Raw genomic sequence first — 19,322 nt, 5'->3', positions numbered from 1 at the left:
CTATTTATTGTGCAAGTATTTCATGGATGATTTTTTAGTGACAGATTATGTCATATAAGCAGTTTGCTCCTATGACATCATGTTATGCTCATAAATTAGTTCGAGGTTTTCACGCTATTTTAGGAGCACGTTCTTAAAAGGTTTTACAACGGCTACTTGGAACACCTCTTCATGCGTTTTCTAATAGCTGCTTCTTACTAAAATTCTCAAGTTTTAAGCCCCTAAATGTGAAAGACAAAGCTACTCAGAACTTCACAATGCATACGAGAGCGAAAAAGTGGCTGCGGTTTCGATTATGGCGAATGTAAGATTAGTACTGAAAGACGTCACGATGGTGCCCAGCCTCCTCGATCTGTCTTCTGCAAACGTAATTTATAACATTTCAAGAACCTGGGCGTGTGAAAAGTAAAATACATCTACGAAAAGGTATCGAAACAGAACTAGAGAATAATGAAAATAAACGGAGGACAGAAACTCCAAAAAACTCCACAATCAACAGAGAAACTACAGTACACACAAACAGGCCCGACGGGCTATCTGCGCATTCAAACGCGCTGCTTCCCGAGCGGGAAGGCGTGCCGGTCCCCGGCACGAATCCGCTCGGTGGAATGTAAAGAATCAGTGTATCTGGAAACGCCAAGAAAAAATTTCAGAGTGTATATGAAAACTGAAAATAGCCATGCTATCTTTGCTGACCACCTAATAAAACCTAAAAAAATAACGGAACTGTATACACAAATTGTAAGGATGAAAAATCACAACCTAAAACTCTTAACATTACAGGACAAGAGCCTTTCCAGTGAACAAGAAAGTAATAAATGAACAAATTCATTCGTAGTAAGTTCGTATGCGACCGAACTGCTGAGGTTATCAGTCCCTAGACTTACACAGAACTTAATCTAACTCACGCTAAGGACAACGCACACACTTCCTTGCCCGAGAGGAGGACTCGAACCTCCGGGGGGGGGGGGGGGGGGGGGGAGTGCAAGGCGCCTCAGACGGAATATAAGAACAAATCAGTATTACTTTACGATGAAAAATCACAACATAAAACTCTTTACATTACAAAAGAGCCTTGTCAGTGACCAAAAAAGTAATAAGTGATCAACCAGTATTGTTAGCCACTACCATAAAAATAAACACGGATGAAGTAGATACCCAGACTAAATAATGGCTTTTGAAAAAAGTATCGCACATACCCCCCCCCCCCCCCCCCCCCACACACACACACACAAGTGACAAGACGATATAAACTCTCTATGTCTCTACACCACAACAGGAACAAAAGACAAACGAAAAGCACAGAGTGGCAGTTAGCAACATTACATATAGTAAACAAACCAAAACAGAACAAATTAACAGTGGAAGCAAGGGGTGACGTCGAAATATGTTCGTAAAACGCCTGGGTATGCAAGCCTTTTAAGTACGTGCCACATAGACAAAATTTTTGTAACATTTTCGGAGAAAAGCGTTCTTGTAAGCTATATAAAATTAGTGAAAACAGTCTTGATCACGTTGGTTATTTAATTTAAAATGACCGGTTTCGGCTTAATCTTAGGCCATCTTCGCAGTAACACTATCAGTTGAAGTTAACTACGTCCATATTAGCCAGTAGGCCACAGTCGCTAAAAGTTCAGTATTAGCAACTGAGGTCTACTGACTGTTAGAGGTGTACCGACTGCTCTGGGTATCGTTGACTTCAGCCGATGGTGCCATTCTGAAGATGGTCTAAGACAGACTGAAACCGGTCATTTTAAATAAAATAACCATTCCGATTTAGACTGTTTTTCTCTAATTTTATACGTTACATATACACTGATAAGATCACAAATAGTGAATAAAAACAGTTCTTTGAGCAATGCTACAAAATATCGTTTCTCACCTCATAACAAAAAATAACAAGGGAAAGTAATGTGGTGACAAATCTATAACTGTTACGTAACGCAATTGTTTACGTCTGTACTATTATTATTATTATTCCTTATTTTCATTATTATTTTGTGGCCTTCAGAGGATCACTCTATCCATTTATACTAAGGTGTGTACAAGTTCTTGTTATTCACCAATACAATTCAGTTAAACAATAATTCAGTAAGACAATTAAATAATTAAGCGATTACAGCAGAATTAGAAGAATTATTATTCTTATGTAAATGTTGTTGTGCTCTTGTGTCTGTCTAGTATTTCTACATTCTTTTCAGAGATTTCCTTCCTAGTACACGTATATATTACAAAGGAACTTCAGATTTCTACGTAAGATCCTAATATATATTTGGACTGACGCAGGTTATATTTAATAATTATGTATTATGCAATACATAAAAGGGAAATGTTGTTTGCAAAAATCTCGGAATGTTATTCACCGACTTACTTCACATTTTTACACAATACGCCAATAAAAACTCCGACGGTCACAAGCTATACTTTTTTAAACAAAAACATTCAGATTTTCTTCTAAAACACAATGCGAAACAGAACATGTTGTCATAGTATGAAGGCTGTCACGACCGGATGACATATCTTCTAGTAAACCTTCCGGGATGTAAGGTCGTGGTCCATGAAACTCTTCAGCTCCTAACGTTTCGTCCAGAGCTGCACTGGACATCTTCAGAGGGGTGTTTCTCCTCCGGTGAGTCTTGCCAACTGACGGGTCGGACGTCTGAGAGCGACTTATATATCGTAGAAAGTGGGCGTGACCAGAGTTACACGTGATATTCAGAGATAATCTTTGTCAAAGATAAAACTTAACTATCGATCGTAATCTCGTCACGGATACAACGGTATAGCAATTCTGTAGTGCTACTGTCCAAATATCACTAAGATTCATGGTCTCTTCTTTCCGATCAAAATTATCCCTATGTTTATATATTTCAATTGCTTCTCTATAAAGCCGTGGGTAATAGTTCGTCGTCGTAGATAAAATTTCTGTTTCGGAAAACCTCACTTGATGATTTCCTGACTGAAAAGCGTGTTCTGCTAAAGCCGATTTATCTGTTTTTCCTAATCGGCAAAGACTTCTGTGTTCTATTAACCGTGTATTTACACTTCCTTTTGTTGTTCCAATATAAACTTTTCCACATGTACACGGAATTTTATATACGCCACTGGCTGATAGATGAGCGCGTTTGTCTTTTACAGACCGGAGAACATGGCAAATTTTCTTCGTTGGTCTAAAAACAGGTCTAATATCATGTATACTTAAAATCTTTCCAATCTGATCCGTTACTTTCTTTATGAAAGGGAGAGGGACTGTATTCTTCCATCGTTTTTCGGGCTTGTCCTTAGGCGTTTTGTTGTTTGGGTGCAGAATTGTGCTTACTTCTTTCTTTGAGTAACCATTTTTCTCAAAAGCGTCCTTCAGATGTTTTAATTCGACGTCTAGATACTCTGGCGTGCAAATCCGTCTGGCTCTGTCAACGAGACTTTTAATCACACCTCTCTTTTGTTGTGGATGGTGGTTAGAGTTTTTATGTAGGTATCTGCCTGTGTGCGTTATTTTTCTAAAAATCTGTTGTTTCCATCTTCCATTTGTCTGTCTCATAACTAAAACATCCAAAAACGGTATTTTGTTATCATTTTCTCTCTCCATGGTAAACTGGATTCTTGGATTTATATTATAAAGGTAATGAAAAAATTTGTCTAAGGCTTCTCTACCATGTGGCCAGACCACAAATGTATCGTCTACATACCGATACCCGCGAGATGGTTTCTTATCTGCTTTTTCCAAGGCTGACTGTTCGAATTTCTCCATGTAGAAATTAGCAACTGCAGGACTCAATGGGTTACCCATTGCTACGCCATTAAGTTGCTCATAAAATTCATTATTCCACTGGAAGTGACTGGAAGTAAGACAATGTCTGAAAAGAGCAGTCAGAGCTTCTGGAGAAATATCTGTTATAAAATCCATAACTTCGTTAACTGGAATCATAGTAAATAAAGACACTACATCAAAACTTACTAAAATATCTTCAGGAGTCAGAATTAAACCTTCAGTTTTCTCTATGAAATGACGTGAGTCCTTTATATATGAGTCAGTTATATGGATGTAAACGAGTTGCTAGATATCTTGCTATTTCGTACGTAGGAGAATTGATAGCACTAACAATCGGTCTCAGAGGAAGGTCCCTCTTATGTACCTTGGGTAGGCCATAGAGTCTAGGACACATAGCTTCAGTCTTCACTGAAGCTCTTTTTTCTTCTTTTTGAATAGAAGTGGCCGATTTTATCAGATTATTTGTTTTCCGTAGTAGGCTGGCTGTAGGATCTTTCTTAAGTTTTTTGTATTGTCCTGACGTTAAAAGATTCAAAATTTTCCTTTGATAATCTTCTGTATTTAAAACGACAGTAGCATTCCCTTTATCAGCAGGAACAAACACTATGTCTTCATCTGCATTTAAATCTCTCAAGAGCCTTTCTTTCGCCATTGGTTAAATTACTTTCCAGAGGTTTACTGCGGCATAATACTCTGGTGGTTTCGATCCGGATTGCATTTGCAGTTTCTTTGGGGAGAGTACGTATACCTGCTTCTACATTTACAATAATATCCTCAACAGGAACTTTCGGAGGTGTTATAGCGTAGTTTCCTCCTTTTGCAAGAACTGAAATTTCGTCTTGAGATAAAACTCTGTCTGACTTGTTAATAACAGTTTCGGACATCACTGTATTATTTGTAGAATCTGCATAAGTTTGTAACTTTTCGAACTTCTTCTTATGCCTTCTAGTAGTCGTTTCCATCATGGTTTCCATAGATCGAAATGTAAGGCAATCTGTTTTATTCCACAGGTCTATCTGTATCTTACTAGCAAGGAATAACTGTAGCTGCAGTAACTTACGGTCAACAGAATCCATCACTCGTGTTGTATAATGTATCCTCTCTCGAAGTAGTGCTACTTCTGTATAATCAAATATTCGATGAACACGGGCTGCCTGGAACATCCTCTTCAACTTTAGAAAATTCGCTATGGTGGACGAATCCCAACAACGCAACAAGAAAGTTAAAGTACAAATTAAATTCGCTCTCTTCTTACGTAAAATTTCCAGCCGTCTGGCTGATTTTGGGAATTGCTCCCCGTAGAGTGTGATTAAAAGTCTCGAGGACAGAGCCAGACGGATTTGCACGCCGGAGTATCTAGACGTTGAATTAAAACATCTGAAGCACGCTTTTGAGAAAAATGGCTACTCAAAGAAAGAAGTAAGCACAATTCTGCACCCAAGCAACAAAACGCCTAAGGACAAGCCCGAAAAACGATGGAAGAATACAGTCCCTCTCCCTTTCATAAAGAAAGTAACGGATCAGATTGGAAAGATTTTAAGTAAACATGATATTAGACCTGTTTTTAGACCAACGGAGAAAATTTGTCATGTTCTCCGGTCTGTAAAAGATAAACGCGCTCCTCTATCAGCCAGTGGCGTATATAAAATTCCGTGTACATGTGGAAAAGTTTATATTGGAACAACAAAAAGAAGTGTAAATACACGGTTAATAGAACACAGAAGTCTTTGCCGATTAGGAAAAACAGATAAATCGGCTGTAGCAGAACACGCTTTTCTGTCAGGAAATCATCAAGTGAGGTTTTCCGAAACAGAAATTTTATCTATGACGACGAACTATTACCCACGGCTTTGTAGAGAAGCAATTGAAATATATAAACATAGGGATAATTTTAATCGGAAAGAAGAGACCATGAAACTTAGTGATATTTGGACAGTAGCACTACAGAATTGCTAGACCATTTTATCCGTGACGAGATTACGATCGATAGTTAAGTTTTATCTTTGACAAAGATTATATCTGAATATCACGTGTATCTCTGGTCACGCCCACTTTCTGCGGTATATAAGTCGCTCTCGGACGTCCGACCCGTCAGTCGGCAAGACTCACCGGAGGAGAAACACCCCTCTGAAGATGTCCAGCGCAGCTCTGGACGAAACGTTAGGAGCTGAAGAGTGTCATGGACCACGACCTTACATCCCGGAAGGTTTACCAGAAGATATGTCATCCGGTCGTGAAAGCCTTCATACTATGATCAGAAGACTCTACGGGGAGCAATTCCCAAAATCAGTCAGACGCCTGGAAATTTTACGTAAGAAGAGAGCGCATTTAATTTGTACTTTAACTTTCTTGTTGCGTTGTGGGGATTCGTCTACCATACCGAATTTTCTAAAGTTGAAGAGGATGTTCCAGACAGCCCGTGTTCATCGGATATTCGATTATACAGAAGCAGCACTACTTCGAGAGAGGATACAACACGAGTTATGGATTCTGTTGACCGTAAGTTACTGCAGCTACATTTATTCCTTGCTAGTAAGATACCGATAGACCTGTGGAATAAAACAGATTGCCTTACATTTCGATCTATGGAAACCATGATGGAAACGACTACTAGAAGGCATAAGACGAAGTTCGAAAAGTTACAAACTTATGCCGATTCTAAAATAATACAGTGATGTCCGAAACTGTTATTAACAAGTCAGACAGAGTTTTATCTCAAGACGAAATTTCAGTTCTTGCAAAAGGAGGAAACTACGCTATAACACCTCCGAAAGTTCCTGTTGAGGATATTATTGTAAATGTAGAAGCAGGTATACGTACTCTCCCCAAAGAAACTGCAAATGCAATCCGGATCGAAACCACCAGAGTATTATGCCGCAGTAAACCTCTGGAAAGTAATTTAACCAATGGCGAAAGAAAGGCTCTTGAGAGATTTAAATGCAGATGAAGACATAGTGTTTGTTCCTGCTGATAAAGGGAATGCTACTGTCGTTTTAAATACAGAAGATTATCAAAGGAAAATTTTGAATCTTTTAACGTCAGGACAATACAAAAAACTTAAGAAAGATCCTACAGCCAGCCTACTACGGAAAACAAATAATCTGATAAAATCGGCCACTTCTATTCAAAAAGAAGAAAAAAGAGCTTCAGTGAAGACTGAAGCTATGTGTCCTAGACTCTATGGCCTACCCAAGGTACATAAGAGGGACCTTCCTCTGAGACCGATTGTTAGTGCTATCAATTCTCCTACGTACGAAATAGCAAGATATCTAGCAACTCGTTTACATCCATATATTGGAAAAACTGACTCATATATAAAGGACTCAAGTCATTTCATAGAGAAAACTGAAGGTTTAATTCTGACTCCTGAAGATATTTTAGTAAGTTTTGATGTAGTGTCTTTATTTACTATGATTCCAGTTAACGAAGTTATGATTTTATAACAGATATTTTTCCAGAAGATCTGACTGCTCTTTTCAGACATTGTCTTACTTCCAGTCAGTTCCAGTGGAATAATGAATTTTATGAGCAACTTAATGGCGTAGCAATGGGTAACCCATTGAGTCCTGCAGTTGCTAATTTCTACATGGAGAAATTCGAACAGTCAGCCTTGGAAAAAGCAGATAAGAAACCATCTCGCTGGTATCGGTATAGACGATACATTTGTGGTCTGGCCACATGGTAGAGAAGCCTTAGACAAATTTTTTGATTACCTTCATAATATAAATCCAAGAATCCAGTTTACCATGGAGAGAAAAAATGATAACAAAATACCGTTTTTGGATGTTTTAGTTATGAGACAGACAAATGGAAGATGGAAACAACAGATTTTTAGAAAAATAACGCACACAGGCAGATACCTACATAAAAACTCTAACCACCATCCACAACAAAAGAGAGGTGTGATTAAAAGTCTCGTTGACAGAGCCAGACGGATTTGCACGCCAGAGTATCTAGACGTCGAATTAAAACATCTGAAGGACGCTTTTGAGAAAAATGGTTACTCAAAGAAAGAAGTAAGCACAATTCTGCACCCAAACAACAAAACGCCTAAGGACAAGCCCGAAAAACGATGGAAGAATACAGTCTCTCTCCCTTTCATAAGGAAAGTAACGGATCAGATTGGAAAGATTTTAAGTAAACATGATATTAGACCTGTTTTTAGACCAACGGAGAAAATTTGTCATGTTCTCCGGTCTGTAAAAGATAAACGCGTTCCTCTATCAGCCAGTGGCGTATATAAAATTCCGTGTACATGTGGAAAAGTTTATATTGGAACAACAAAAAGAAGTGTAAATACACGGTTAATAGAACACAGAAGTCTTTGCCGATTAGGAAAAACAGATAAATCGGCTGTAGCAGAACACGCTTTTCTGTCAGGAAATCATCAAGTGAGGTTTTCCGAAACAGAAATTTTATCTATGACGACGAACTATTACCCACGGCTTTGTAGAGAAGCAATTGAAATATATAAACATAGGGATAATTTTAATCGGAAAGAAGAGACCATGAAACTTAGTGATATTTGGACAGTAGCACTACAGAATTGCTAGACCATTTTATCCGTGACGAGATTACGATCGATAGTTAAGTTTTATCTTTGACAAAGATTATATCTGAATATCACGTGTAACTCTGGTCACGCCCACTTTCTACGGTATATAAGTCGCTCTCGGACGTCCTACCCGTCAGTCGGCAAGACTCACCGGAGAAGAAACACCCCTCTGAAGATGTCCAGCGCAGCTCTGGACGAAACGTTAGGAGCTAAAGAGTTTCATGGACCACGACCTTACATCCCGGAAGGTTTACCAGAAGAAAATGTTGTGTTTTATTCCAAAAATGAGTGGTTCAGTTTTTTTGTCGCAGACAAATTACGATAGCAGGACATTGAAACGTTAGATAATTTGGTTTTAGGTATTGCATTCGGGACTTTTCCACAAAATGCTAAAATACAAGTTCCCCACTTGAAATAGTTCAGTTAATAGTTAACCTCACTGGAAAAAGAAAAGTGAAACTGCGAGTTCGGGATCAAAAATCGCCCTACTTCACACCCAACGCGAGAGTCCCCTGCGGGTGCCGTCATGTCTCCATTGTTATATAGGATATACACAGCAGTCTGAAGACACAGGCGATGGAATGGAGCCATAGCTCAGTACGCGGGTGACACCACTTGTTCGTGTCACGTACCCAGCTGCAATTCAATCCATGAACAATCCAACAGGTGTATCAGCAAACTTGAAACCTGCCTCAGTAAATGGAAAATCCGACCTAATTCAACCAAAGGTCAAATCATCTTATTCAGATAGAAATTTTACTAATCGCCAACAACAGGTCCCCACAGACTCAAGAATCGACTTTGGGGACAGGAAATTACGCCACAACCAAACGTCAAAAATCTTATAATCAAAAAGATGAAGTCTTGAACTGGCAGAAAAACACTACTGAAAAGATTAAACAAGCCAAAAGCCGACTTAATTTAGTACGTCTCATGAAGAGCTGACCATGTGGAGTGGAGTAGCTAGTTATCCATCTTACATACAAAATATTTGTCCGACCCTTTCTCGAATATGGATCTCAAGCACAGTTTATGTCATCTAACCAATTGAAAAATTGCCTGGAGGATGCTTCGAATAACTGGAGATATACGCTGTGACTTCCTAACAGAATCTCTTCGGGAAACGCTCAAAACCAAGAACATGCTAGCCTGAATGAAAGAACAAATCACCAGATTCGTATTCAACAGATTGTGTCACAATGGACTTACAAATCACTATTTCGGCATGATCCTGCAACGTTTACTTTTCCGAGGTTTAAATATGCATTTCCTTTCTACATTATTCTCGAAGCAGAATCGAATTCAGTCTGACAGAATTCTATGGAAAACGGAGAAATCGATGAAATTGTCAACAGACCAAGAATACCTACAAGGTCCTGCGATGATGTAGCGCCCTTATATTGAACAACTTATTGAGCAAAATTGCTTCAATCAACTACAGAAGAAAAAATTTCTCTACATCCTCTAAAGTTTTCCATCTTCTGCAGAACTAAACGGAAACTTTCTATTTCAATAAAACACTAAGGTTACAATCTAACGCTATCAAGACCACTGAGGTAATGTGAAGAAACAGAAGCCGAACAGCAGCCAACCATTCCCAGCTGGGATTTTTTCGACTGAGAGGTTTTCCCCTCAGCTGTAACGGAAATGCCGGGTTTGGAACAAAGAAAATGAGCAACATCTTCCCCTCATCTATCCATCCATATGCAATTAGAAATCCTACAAAATTAAATAAGCACCCTATTGCCCTAAATAAATGGTGTTCATAACTAATTATTGACTGAAGAGGGCTATGCCCTCCTACAACCCACCATCTCCTTCAGACATGGATTGAAAGATGTAAAATGTATATTTTCTTTCTCCTTATGCATAGAGTTGGGTGAAAAAAGCGATGGGATTCTTCTTAACATCATGTCGGACCTCCTTTTGCCCGGCGTAACTCAGTAACTCGACGTGGCATGGACTCAACAAATCGTTTGAAGTCCCCTGCGGAAATATTGAGCCATGGTGCCTCTGTAGCCGTCTACAATTGCGAAAGTGTTGCCGGTGCAGGACTTTACGCTCGAACTCAACTCTCGATTATGTGAAATAAATGTTCAATGGGATACATGCCTGGTGATGTGGGTGGCCAACTCTTTCGCTCGAATTGTCGCATTGTCCATGAACAACTGTGGCCCAGTGACATGGCGCTGTGTCATCCATAAAAATTGGGAAAAATTCCGTCGTAGTTTGGGAACATGAAGTCTATGAATGGCTGTAAATAGTCTTCAAGTAGGCGGACATAAACATTTACAGTAGATGATCGGTTCAGGTGGACCAGAGTTCCCAGTCTATTCCGTGTAAACACCGCCTACATCGTTATGAAGGCACCATCAGCTTGCACAGTGCCTTGTTTCAAATTGGGTCCATGGCTTCGTGCGGTATGCGCCACACTAGAGTCTTAGCATAAGCTCTTACCATTTGAAATCGTGACACATTAGACCAGGCCACGGATTTCCATTCGTCTAGCGCTCAACTGATATGATCGCGAGTCCAGGAGCGGCTCTGCAAGCTATGCCGTGCTGTTAGCAAACGCAACCGGATCGGTCATCTACTGACACAGCCCATTAACGCCATATTTATCCACACTGCCCTAAAGGATACGTTCGTCACACGTTCCACACAGATTTCTCCGTTTATGTCACGCAGCGATGTTGTTGTTGTTGTGGTCTTCAGTCCTGAGACTGGTTTGATGCAGCTCTCCATGCTACTTTATCCTGTGCAAGCTTCTTCATCTCCCAGTACCTACTGCAACCTACATCCTTCTGAATCTGCTTAGTGTATTCATCTCTTGGTCTCCCTCTACGATTTTTACCCTCCACGCTGCCCTCCAATGCTAAATTTGTGATCCCTTGATGCCTCAAAACATGTCCTACCAACCGATTCCTTCTTCTAGTCAAGTTGTGCCACAAACTTCTCTTCTCCCCAATCCTATTCAATACCTCCTCATTAGTTACGTGATCTACCCACCTTATCTTCAGCATTCTTCTGTAGCACCACATTTCGAAAGTTTCTATTCTCTTCTTGTCCAAACTGGTTATCGTCCATGTTTCACTTCCATACATGGCTACAATCCATACAAATACTTTCAGAAACGACTTCCTGACACTTAAATCTATACTCGACGTTAACAAATTTCTCTTCTTCAGAAACGATTTCCTTGCCATTGCCAGTCTACATTTTATATCCTCTCTACTTCGACCATCATCAGTTATTTTACTCCCTAAATAGCAAAACTCCTTTACTACTTTAAGTGTCTCATTTCCTAATTTAAATCCCTCAGCATCACCCGATTTAATTTGACTACATTCCATTATCCTCGTTTTGCTTTTGTTGATGTTCATCTTATATCCTCCTTTCAAGACACCATCCCTTCCGTTCAACTGCTCTTCCAAGTCCTTTGCTGTCTCTGACAGAATTACAATGTCATCGGCGAACCTCAAAGTTTTTACTTCTTCTCCATGAATTTTAATACCTACTCCAAATTTTTCTTTTGTTTCCTTTACTGCTTGCTCAATATACAGATTGAATAACATCGGGAGGAGGCTACAATCCTGTCTCACTCCTTTCCCAACCACTGCTTCTCTTTCATGCCCCTCGACTCTTATAACTGCCATCTGGTTTCTGTACAAATTGTAAATAGCCTTTCGCTCCCTGTATTTTACCCCTGCCACCTTCAGAATTTGAAAGAGAGTATTCCAGTTAACATTGTCAAAAGCTTTCTCTAAGTCTACAAATGCTAGAAACGTAGGTTTGCCATTTCTTAATCTTTCTTCTAAGATAAGTCGTAAGGTTAGTATTGCCTCACGTGTTCCAACATTTCTACGGAATCCAAACTGATCTTCCCCGAGGTCCGCTTCTACCAGTTTTTCCATTCGTCTGTAAAGAATTCGCGTTAGTATTTTGCAGCCATGACTTATTAAACTGATAGTTCGGTAATTTTCACATCTGTCAACACCTGCTTTCTTTGGGATTGGAATTATTATATTCTTCTTGAAGTCTGTGGGTATTTCGCCTGTCTCATACATCTTGCTCACCAGATGGTAGAGTTTTGTCATGACTGGCTCTCCCAAGGCCATCAGTAGTTCTAATGGAATGTTGTCTACTCCCGGGTCCTTGTTTCGACTCAGGTCTTTCAGTGCTCTGTCAAACTCTTCACGCAGTATCTTATCTCCCATTTCGTCTTCATCTACATCCTCTTCCCTTTCCATAATATTGTCCTCAAGTACATCGCCCTTGTATAAACCCTCTATATACTCCTTCCACCTTTCTGCCTTCCCTTCTTTGCTTAGAACTGGGTTTCCATCTGAGCTCTTGATATTCATACAAGTGGTTCTCTTCTCTCCAAAGGTCTCTTTAATTTTCCTGTAGGCAGTATCTATCTTACCCCTAGTGAGACAAGCCTCTACATCCTTACATTTGTCCTCTAGCCATCCCTGCTTAGCCATTTTGCACTTCCTGTCAATCTCATTTTTGAGACGTTTGTATTCCTTTTTGCCTGCTTCATTTGCCGCATTTTTATATTTTCTCCTTTCATCAATTAAATTCAATATTTCTTCTGTTACCCAAGGATTTCTATTAGCCCTCGTCTTTTTACCTACTTGATCGTCTGCTGCCTTCACTACTTCATCCCTCAGAGCTACCCATTCTTCTTCTACTGTATTTCTTTCCCCCATTCCTGTCAATTGTTCCCTTATGCTCTCCCTGAAACTCTCTACAACCTCTGGCTCTTTCAGTTTATCCAGGTCCCATCTCCTTAAATTCCCACCTTTTTGCAATTTCTTCAGTTTCAATCTGCAGTTCATAACCAATAGATTGTGGTCAGAATCCACATCTGCCCCTGGAAATGTCTTACAATTTAAAACCTGGTTCCTAAATCTCTGTCTTACCATTATATAATCTATCTGATACCTTTTAGTATCTCCAGGATTCTTCCAGGTATACAACCTTCTTTTATGATTCTTGAACCAAGTGTTAGCTATGATTAAGTCATGCTCTGCGCAAAATTCTACAAGGCGGCTTCCTCTTTCATTTCTTCCCCCCAATCCATATTCACCTACTATGTTTCCTTCTCTCCCTTTTCCTACCGACGAATTCCAGTCACCAATGACTATTAAATTTTCGTCTCCCTTCACTACCTGAATAATTTCTTTTATCTCGTCATACATTTCATCTATTTCTTCATCATCTGCAGAGCTAGTTGGCATATAAACGTGTACTACTGTAGTAGGCATGGGCTTTGTGTCTATCTTGGCCACAATAATGCGTTCACTATGCTGTTTGTAGTAGCTAACCCGCACTCCTATTTTTTTTATTCATTATTAAACCTACTCCTGCATTACCCCTATTTGATTTTGTATTTATAACCCTGTATTGACCTGACCAAAAGTCTTGTTCCTCCTGCCACCGAACTTCACTAATTCCCACTATATCTAACTTTAACCTATCCATTTCCCTTTTTAAATTTTCTAACCTACCTGCCCGATTAAGGGATCTGACATTCCACGCTCCGATCCGTAGAACGCCAGTTTTCTTACTCCTGATAACGACGTCCTCTTGAGTACGCAGCGATAACTGTACACAATTGCGGCTGCTTTTCGTCGTTAAGTGAAGGCCGTAGGCAACTATGTTGCCCGTGGTGAGGCCTGAAATTTGGTATTCTCGGCACGCTTTTGACACTGTGGATCTCATTATATAGAATTCCCTAACGTTTTCCGAAATGGAATGTCCCATGTGTCTATCTCCAGATCTGATTCCGTGTTCATAGTCTGTTGATTCCCGTTGTGGAGCCATAGTCAACGTCGGAAACTTTTTCATATGAATCACCTGAGAAAAAATACCAGCTCCGCCAATGCATTATCCTTTTATACTTTGTGTATGCGATACTAACGCCATTTGTATATGTGCATATCGCTATCCCATGACTTCTGCCACCTCAGTGCAATTTTAAACAGAAATTTTACACACAACAATGCGCTGCTTTGTTTTCTTCCTCACTGGGCAGTTTAAAAAGAAATATAAAAGTTATACTTATGGCTTATCAGGTAATGGTTAGAATACTACCAATGGATCTGCATCGTCTGAAACTTTGCAATCCTGCAATATTATAACTATCCGAAATACTGTCTTTTGAAGCTGTTACCTTCACAGATCCAGCACAGCAACTGAAGATCTCCTCATTATTCCCGTAGAACAATTGTGCCAGAAGATTTACTCACTCATTTTAATCGAGTTCAGTTCACCATCTCGCTCTTCATGCGAAAAAGCTATGTAAATAGATCACAAAAATTCGGGAAAAAATTTGGATGGCAATGTATATAATAAATTATTACTGGAATGGCTGACAGATACAGGTAAGCATGGCAACGGTAGGTACAGCCGTGGACAAAACGAGCGAGACCCCTCGCCTTTTCGTTATGCTGATCCGCACAGCTTTAAAGTCTGCTACACAGCATAACAGGCAAGGTGACGAAGTGCTACCAACATACTATGCGCAGACGTGAAACTGAAAAACTACCCGAACTTTGTCACACTGTTTTCAATCATGTGTAAGACTATATTAATGCTGATTAGTGTGTTAAACGCAAAGCATAAATAAAAGATATAAGTGAAAGAAGAGACGCTAATTAGTATGAACTGTATTAATAAAAATGAATTTCACCTTATCCAGATAATATAACTATTTTAGGAAGACAAAGTACCCCAGGTCGTTACGAATTAGCAAAATCTTGTGCTCATTCGTCCGCGAAACGGTCTGTGTCAACGTTCAAACGAGTCACACTGGATTACCGTTGCTGACCTACCATGAAAGTGTGCAAATTTAGCAATGCGTGAAGATTCACAACGAAATTTAGTTAAAAATCATTCAGTGCCACACTTAAGTCAGTTCATTTATTGACAGCAGCGGAAATAGTAGGCAGTAACAAGTATGAAATTCTACAACATTTTCATATTTACATCCACAGGGCGCCGGTACAGAATAAAGGCAGCAATAAAACGTATTGGCGGCGCGAGAATTTCTTAAAGTTGCTCTACTAATAGTCTATCTGCCTCCATCAAGATTAGAACCGAAAACAAACCAGACCCCCCTTGCAGTAGCAAACACCTTTCACTACGCTAGCAGACAAACCAGGAAAATAGCCCTCTATTATTACCCCAGACATGAATAAGCAGGCAATTTCGCAATGAAAGTGGCAAAATGATCTGCAGTTTCTGTTGCATAGACCTTTCTGGACTCAAAACATGAATTTACTACCTTTACGTCACCGCTTATGTGACAATCATTCGGAATGTTTATCGAAATAACAAAATACTGTTATTAGCGAGTAAATTTAGTAGGATAATTCTGCACCACCCCAGGATATAAAAGGCTTCATAGCTGCCAAACGTATTCTACAATATTTAGAATTCTCCATTAGACTTGCCACAGCCAGAAAACGTTCATTAGCCGAAGTGTTTCTTAAGCTAACTATGGGAATTTCCGCACTTCTAAAATGCAGTGGCATTAATACTGGGATCTGAATTACCACGTGTAGAGGCAAATGGATTTTATTTGCATTCCTGGAAACGTGAATTGGATCGAAAGGGTAGCTACGAGTAATATGCTGATGTATCGACTGCAACTAGAACAATTCGAATAAAGAGTAAGGAGAATTATTTATGCGGCCCTCATCTTTAGTAACTGTCGTAGCTATTTTCGTTGTTAGGATTTCGTCACCTAAATCGGTAAAAATGGAACCCTACTAGTCTCACTTTCTTGACCGTCTATCTGCCTATCCAACCCGTAAAACCCGTTTACCTCGAGTACGGGTAGACATAATAAGCGGAAATGTATCGCACTTCCAGCGATATACTGTCCCTTGGTGGTGTGAAAAAGTGAGCTTCTATGTCAACGCAATCTTAAGGTACGGCCGTTTATGTAAAGAAAATTTACGCTAAAGGTCAAAAAATAGCTCTAAGAACTACGCGGCCAAAGTGATTAGGTCATCAGTCCCCTAGCCTAGAACTACTTAAACCTACCTAACCGAACACACATCCACGCCCGGCGAAGGATTCGAACTGACGTCGCAAGCAGCCGCACGGTCCGCGATATGACGCTGTTGAACGCACGGCTAACCCGCGCCGGCAAGATACTAAATTTACTCGCTAATAACAGTATTTTGTTCTTTCGATAAACATCCCGAATGATTGTCGCATAAGCGGTGACATAAAGGTAGAAAATTCATGGTTTTGAGTCGAGAAAGCTCTGTGCAACGGAAACTGCAGATCATTTTGGCATTTTCATTGCAGCCGGCCGGAGTGGCCGTGCGGCTCTAGGCGCTACAGTCTGGAACCGCGTGACCGCTACGGTCGCAGGTTCGAATCCTGCCTCGGGCATGGATGTGTGTGATGTACTTAGGTTAGTTAGGTTTAAGTAGTTCTAAGTTGTAGGGGACTGATGACCACAGCAGTTAAGTCCCATAGTGCTCAGAACCATTTGTACCATTTTCATTGCGAAATTGCCGGCTTATTCATGCCTGTTTTCCTGGTTTGTCTGCTATCGTAGTGAAAGGTGTTTGCTACTGCAAAGGAAGTCTGCTTTGTTTTCGGTGCTAGCCTTGATGGAAGCAGATATACTATCAGTAAAAAAAAAAATTAAGGAATTCTCGCACCCTCCATACGTTTTATTGCTGCCTTTATTCTGTACCAGCGCCCTGTGGATGTAAATATGAAAATGTTGTAGAATTTCATACTTGTTACGGCCTACTTTGTCCGCTTCTGTCAATAGTAGAACTGACTTAAGTGTGGCACTGAATGATTTTTAACTAAATTTCGTTATGAACCTTCACTCATTGCTAAATTTGCACAATTTCATGGTAGGTCAGCAACGGTAATCCAGTATGACTCGTCTGAAGGTTGACACAGACCGTTTCGCGGCCGAATGCGCATAATATTTTGCTAATTCGTAACGACCTGGGGTACTTTGTCTTACTAAAATAGTTATGTTATCTGGATAGACTGAAATTCATTTTTATTAGTACAGTTCATACTAATCGGTGACCAAGCAGCTCGTTGGAATGAAAGTACAATGAAATGAATACCCTTAGCTGCATACAGGCGTTAATATAAGTCAACGTGGACAGTTGAAAATGTGTGCCCTGACCGGGACTCGTCCCGGGATCTCCTACTTACGTAGCAGACGCTCTATCCATCTGAGCCACCGAGAACACAGAGGATAGTGCGACTGCAGGGACTTATCTCTGGCACGCCTCCCGTGAGACTCACATTCACAACTTATTGTCCCGTGCTATATTCATAGTGCCCTTGCCCATTACACTCAGACTCGCGGCTTTACTGCCGATTCCCGTAAGAGTTCGGGCACTGTTTGCGCATCTGCACAGAAGAAGACGGTCAAATGGCCGGTGAGCCTTAACGATGCATAAATGAAGATGGTATCTGTTCTTTCGGATATGTCTCATTCACTATTTGCCGGCATCATAACTCAGCGTGTTCGGCCAGAGGGCTGCGTGCTCTCTGTAATAAAAAAAAAAAAAAAAAAAAAAAAAAAACTGAGTCAAGGAATCAACGATCAACTTGAACGGATGTCTTGTGACGTCTGCCCAGACCAAACGCAATGAACTATATGGAACAAAACGAAAAAAAAGATGGAGGGAGCGTCTGCCATGTAAGCAGGAGATCTCAGGTTCGAGACCCGGTTGGGACACACATTTTCAACTGTCCCCGTTGACTTATATCAACGCCTGTATGCAGCTAAGGGTATTCATTTCATAGTAAAGTTCGGATAGTTTTTCAATTTCACGCCTGCTCATAGTATGTTGGTAGCACTTCGTCGCCTTGCCTGTTGTGCCGTGTAGCAGACTTTAAAGCTGTGCGGATCAGCATAAAAAAAAAGGCGAGGGGTCTCGCTCGTTTTGTTCACGACTGTACATACAAAATTTTCATGCAGCTCAATTTAGTCGTTGAGTGCCAACCGAAATTTATAATGTGAAAACATTTTTACTGTTTTGACGAACATTACCAATATATTGCCTAACCCAAATTTTGGTTCAGGAAATGAAAAAAATTAACATCAGAAGTTTCAGTATAAGCGTTGACCAAAACCGTGATATATAGAATAAAAAATATTCTTTCGTATTTTACAGAACTATCGTGTTCGTAAAATCTGCGTGACCTGCTGGAATTTGTCAGAGCTTTGCGTTTTTAATGCTGTCGGCAACGTGTGCTTAAATGGGTCGTGCGAAACTCTAATCCGGCCGGAAACGATCAATCACCTTCTTCAGCAGAGTCCGGAAGTGTTAAGGCACGTTCTTTATCAAGCGACGGCTGCTAGATTAGGCTGTTGAAAGCTCTACAGGCGTTCGATAGCGAAAATGTCGACACTTGATGATAAGTATTTCGAATCGCCGCCAGTTCTCGCCTTTCGGTAGTTCAAGGTGACTTCGCCGTCGGTAGGAATGTAACACTCCATTCACGTCTCTGCGGATATTGCTATCTGATTTACTCTTTATCGTAATTTACCTTTATTTCTAATTTAGTACAGTTAAATAGTATGAGTCACCTGATTAGTGAACTGCGAACGCTCAAAACGTAGCCAATGATAGTGCGAAGACAATGGTATAACAATTCGCTCACCTCGCATTATTTATGCAACGGGTCATTTATCATTGGAGCATATCGCGAATGAATGAAGTATCATAAGCTCCACGCTCAGCGTAAGAAATGTGTTAAAAAAGTCATTTAATTTGTAAAAGTAGTTAGTTAAAACTACATTTAAGCTCCAAAGAACTTGGTATAGGCACGTGTATTCAAATAGAGAGATACGTAAACAGGCAGAAGAAGGCGCTGCGGTCGGCAACGTCTGTATAAGATAACAAGTGTGTGGCGCAGTTAGATAGGTTACTGCAGCTACAATGGCAGGTTATCAAGATTTAACGCAGTTTGAACGTGGAGTTACTG

The sequence above is a fragment of the Schistocerca nitens genome, chromosome 1, assembly GCF_023898315.1.
Source record: "Schistocerca nitens isolate TAMUIC-IGC-003100 chromosome 1, iqSchNite1.1, whole genome shotgun sequence".
Taxonomy (NCBI): domain Eukaryota; kingdom Metazoa; phylum Arthropoda; class Insecta; order Orthoptera; family Acrididae; genus Schistocerca; species Schistocerca nitens.
This window is presented reverse-complemented; position numbering follows the sequence as displayed.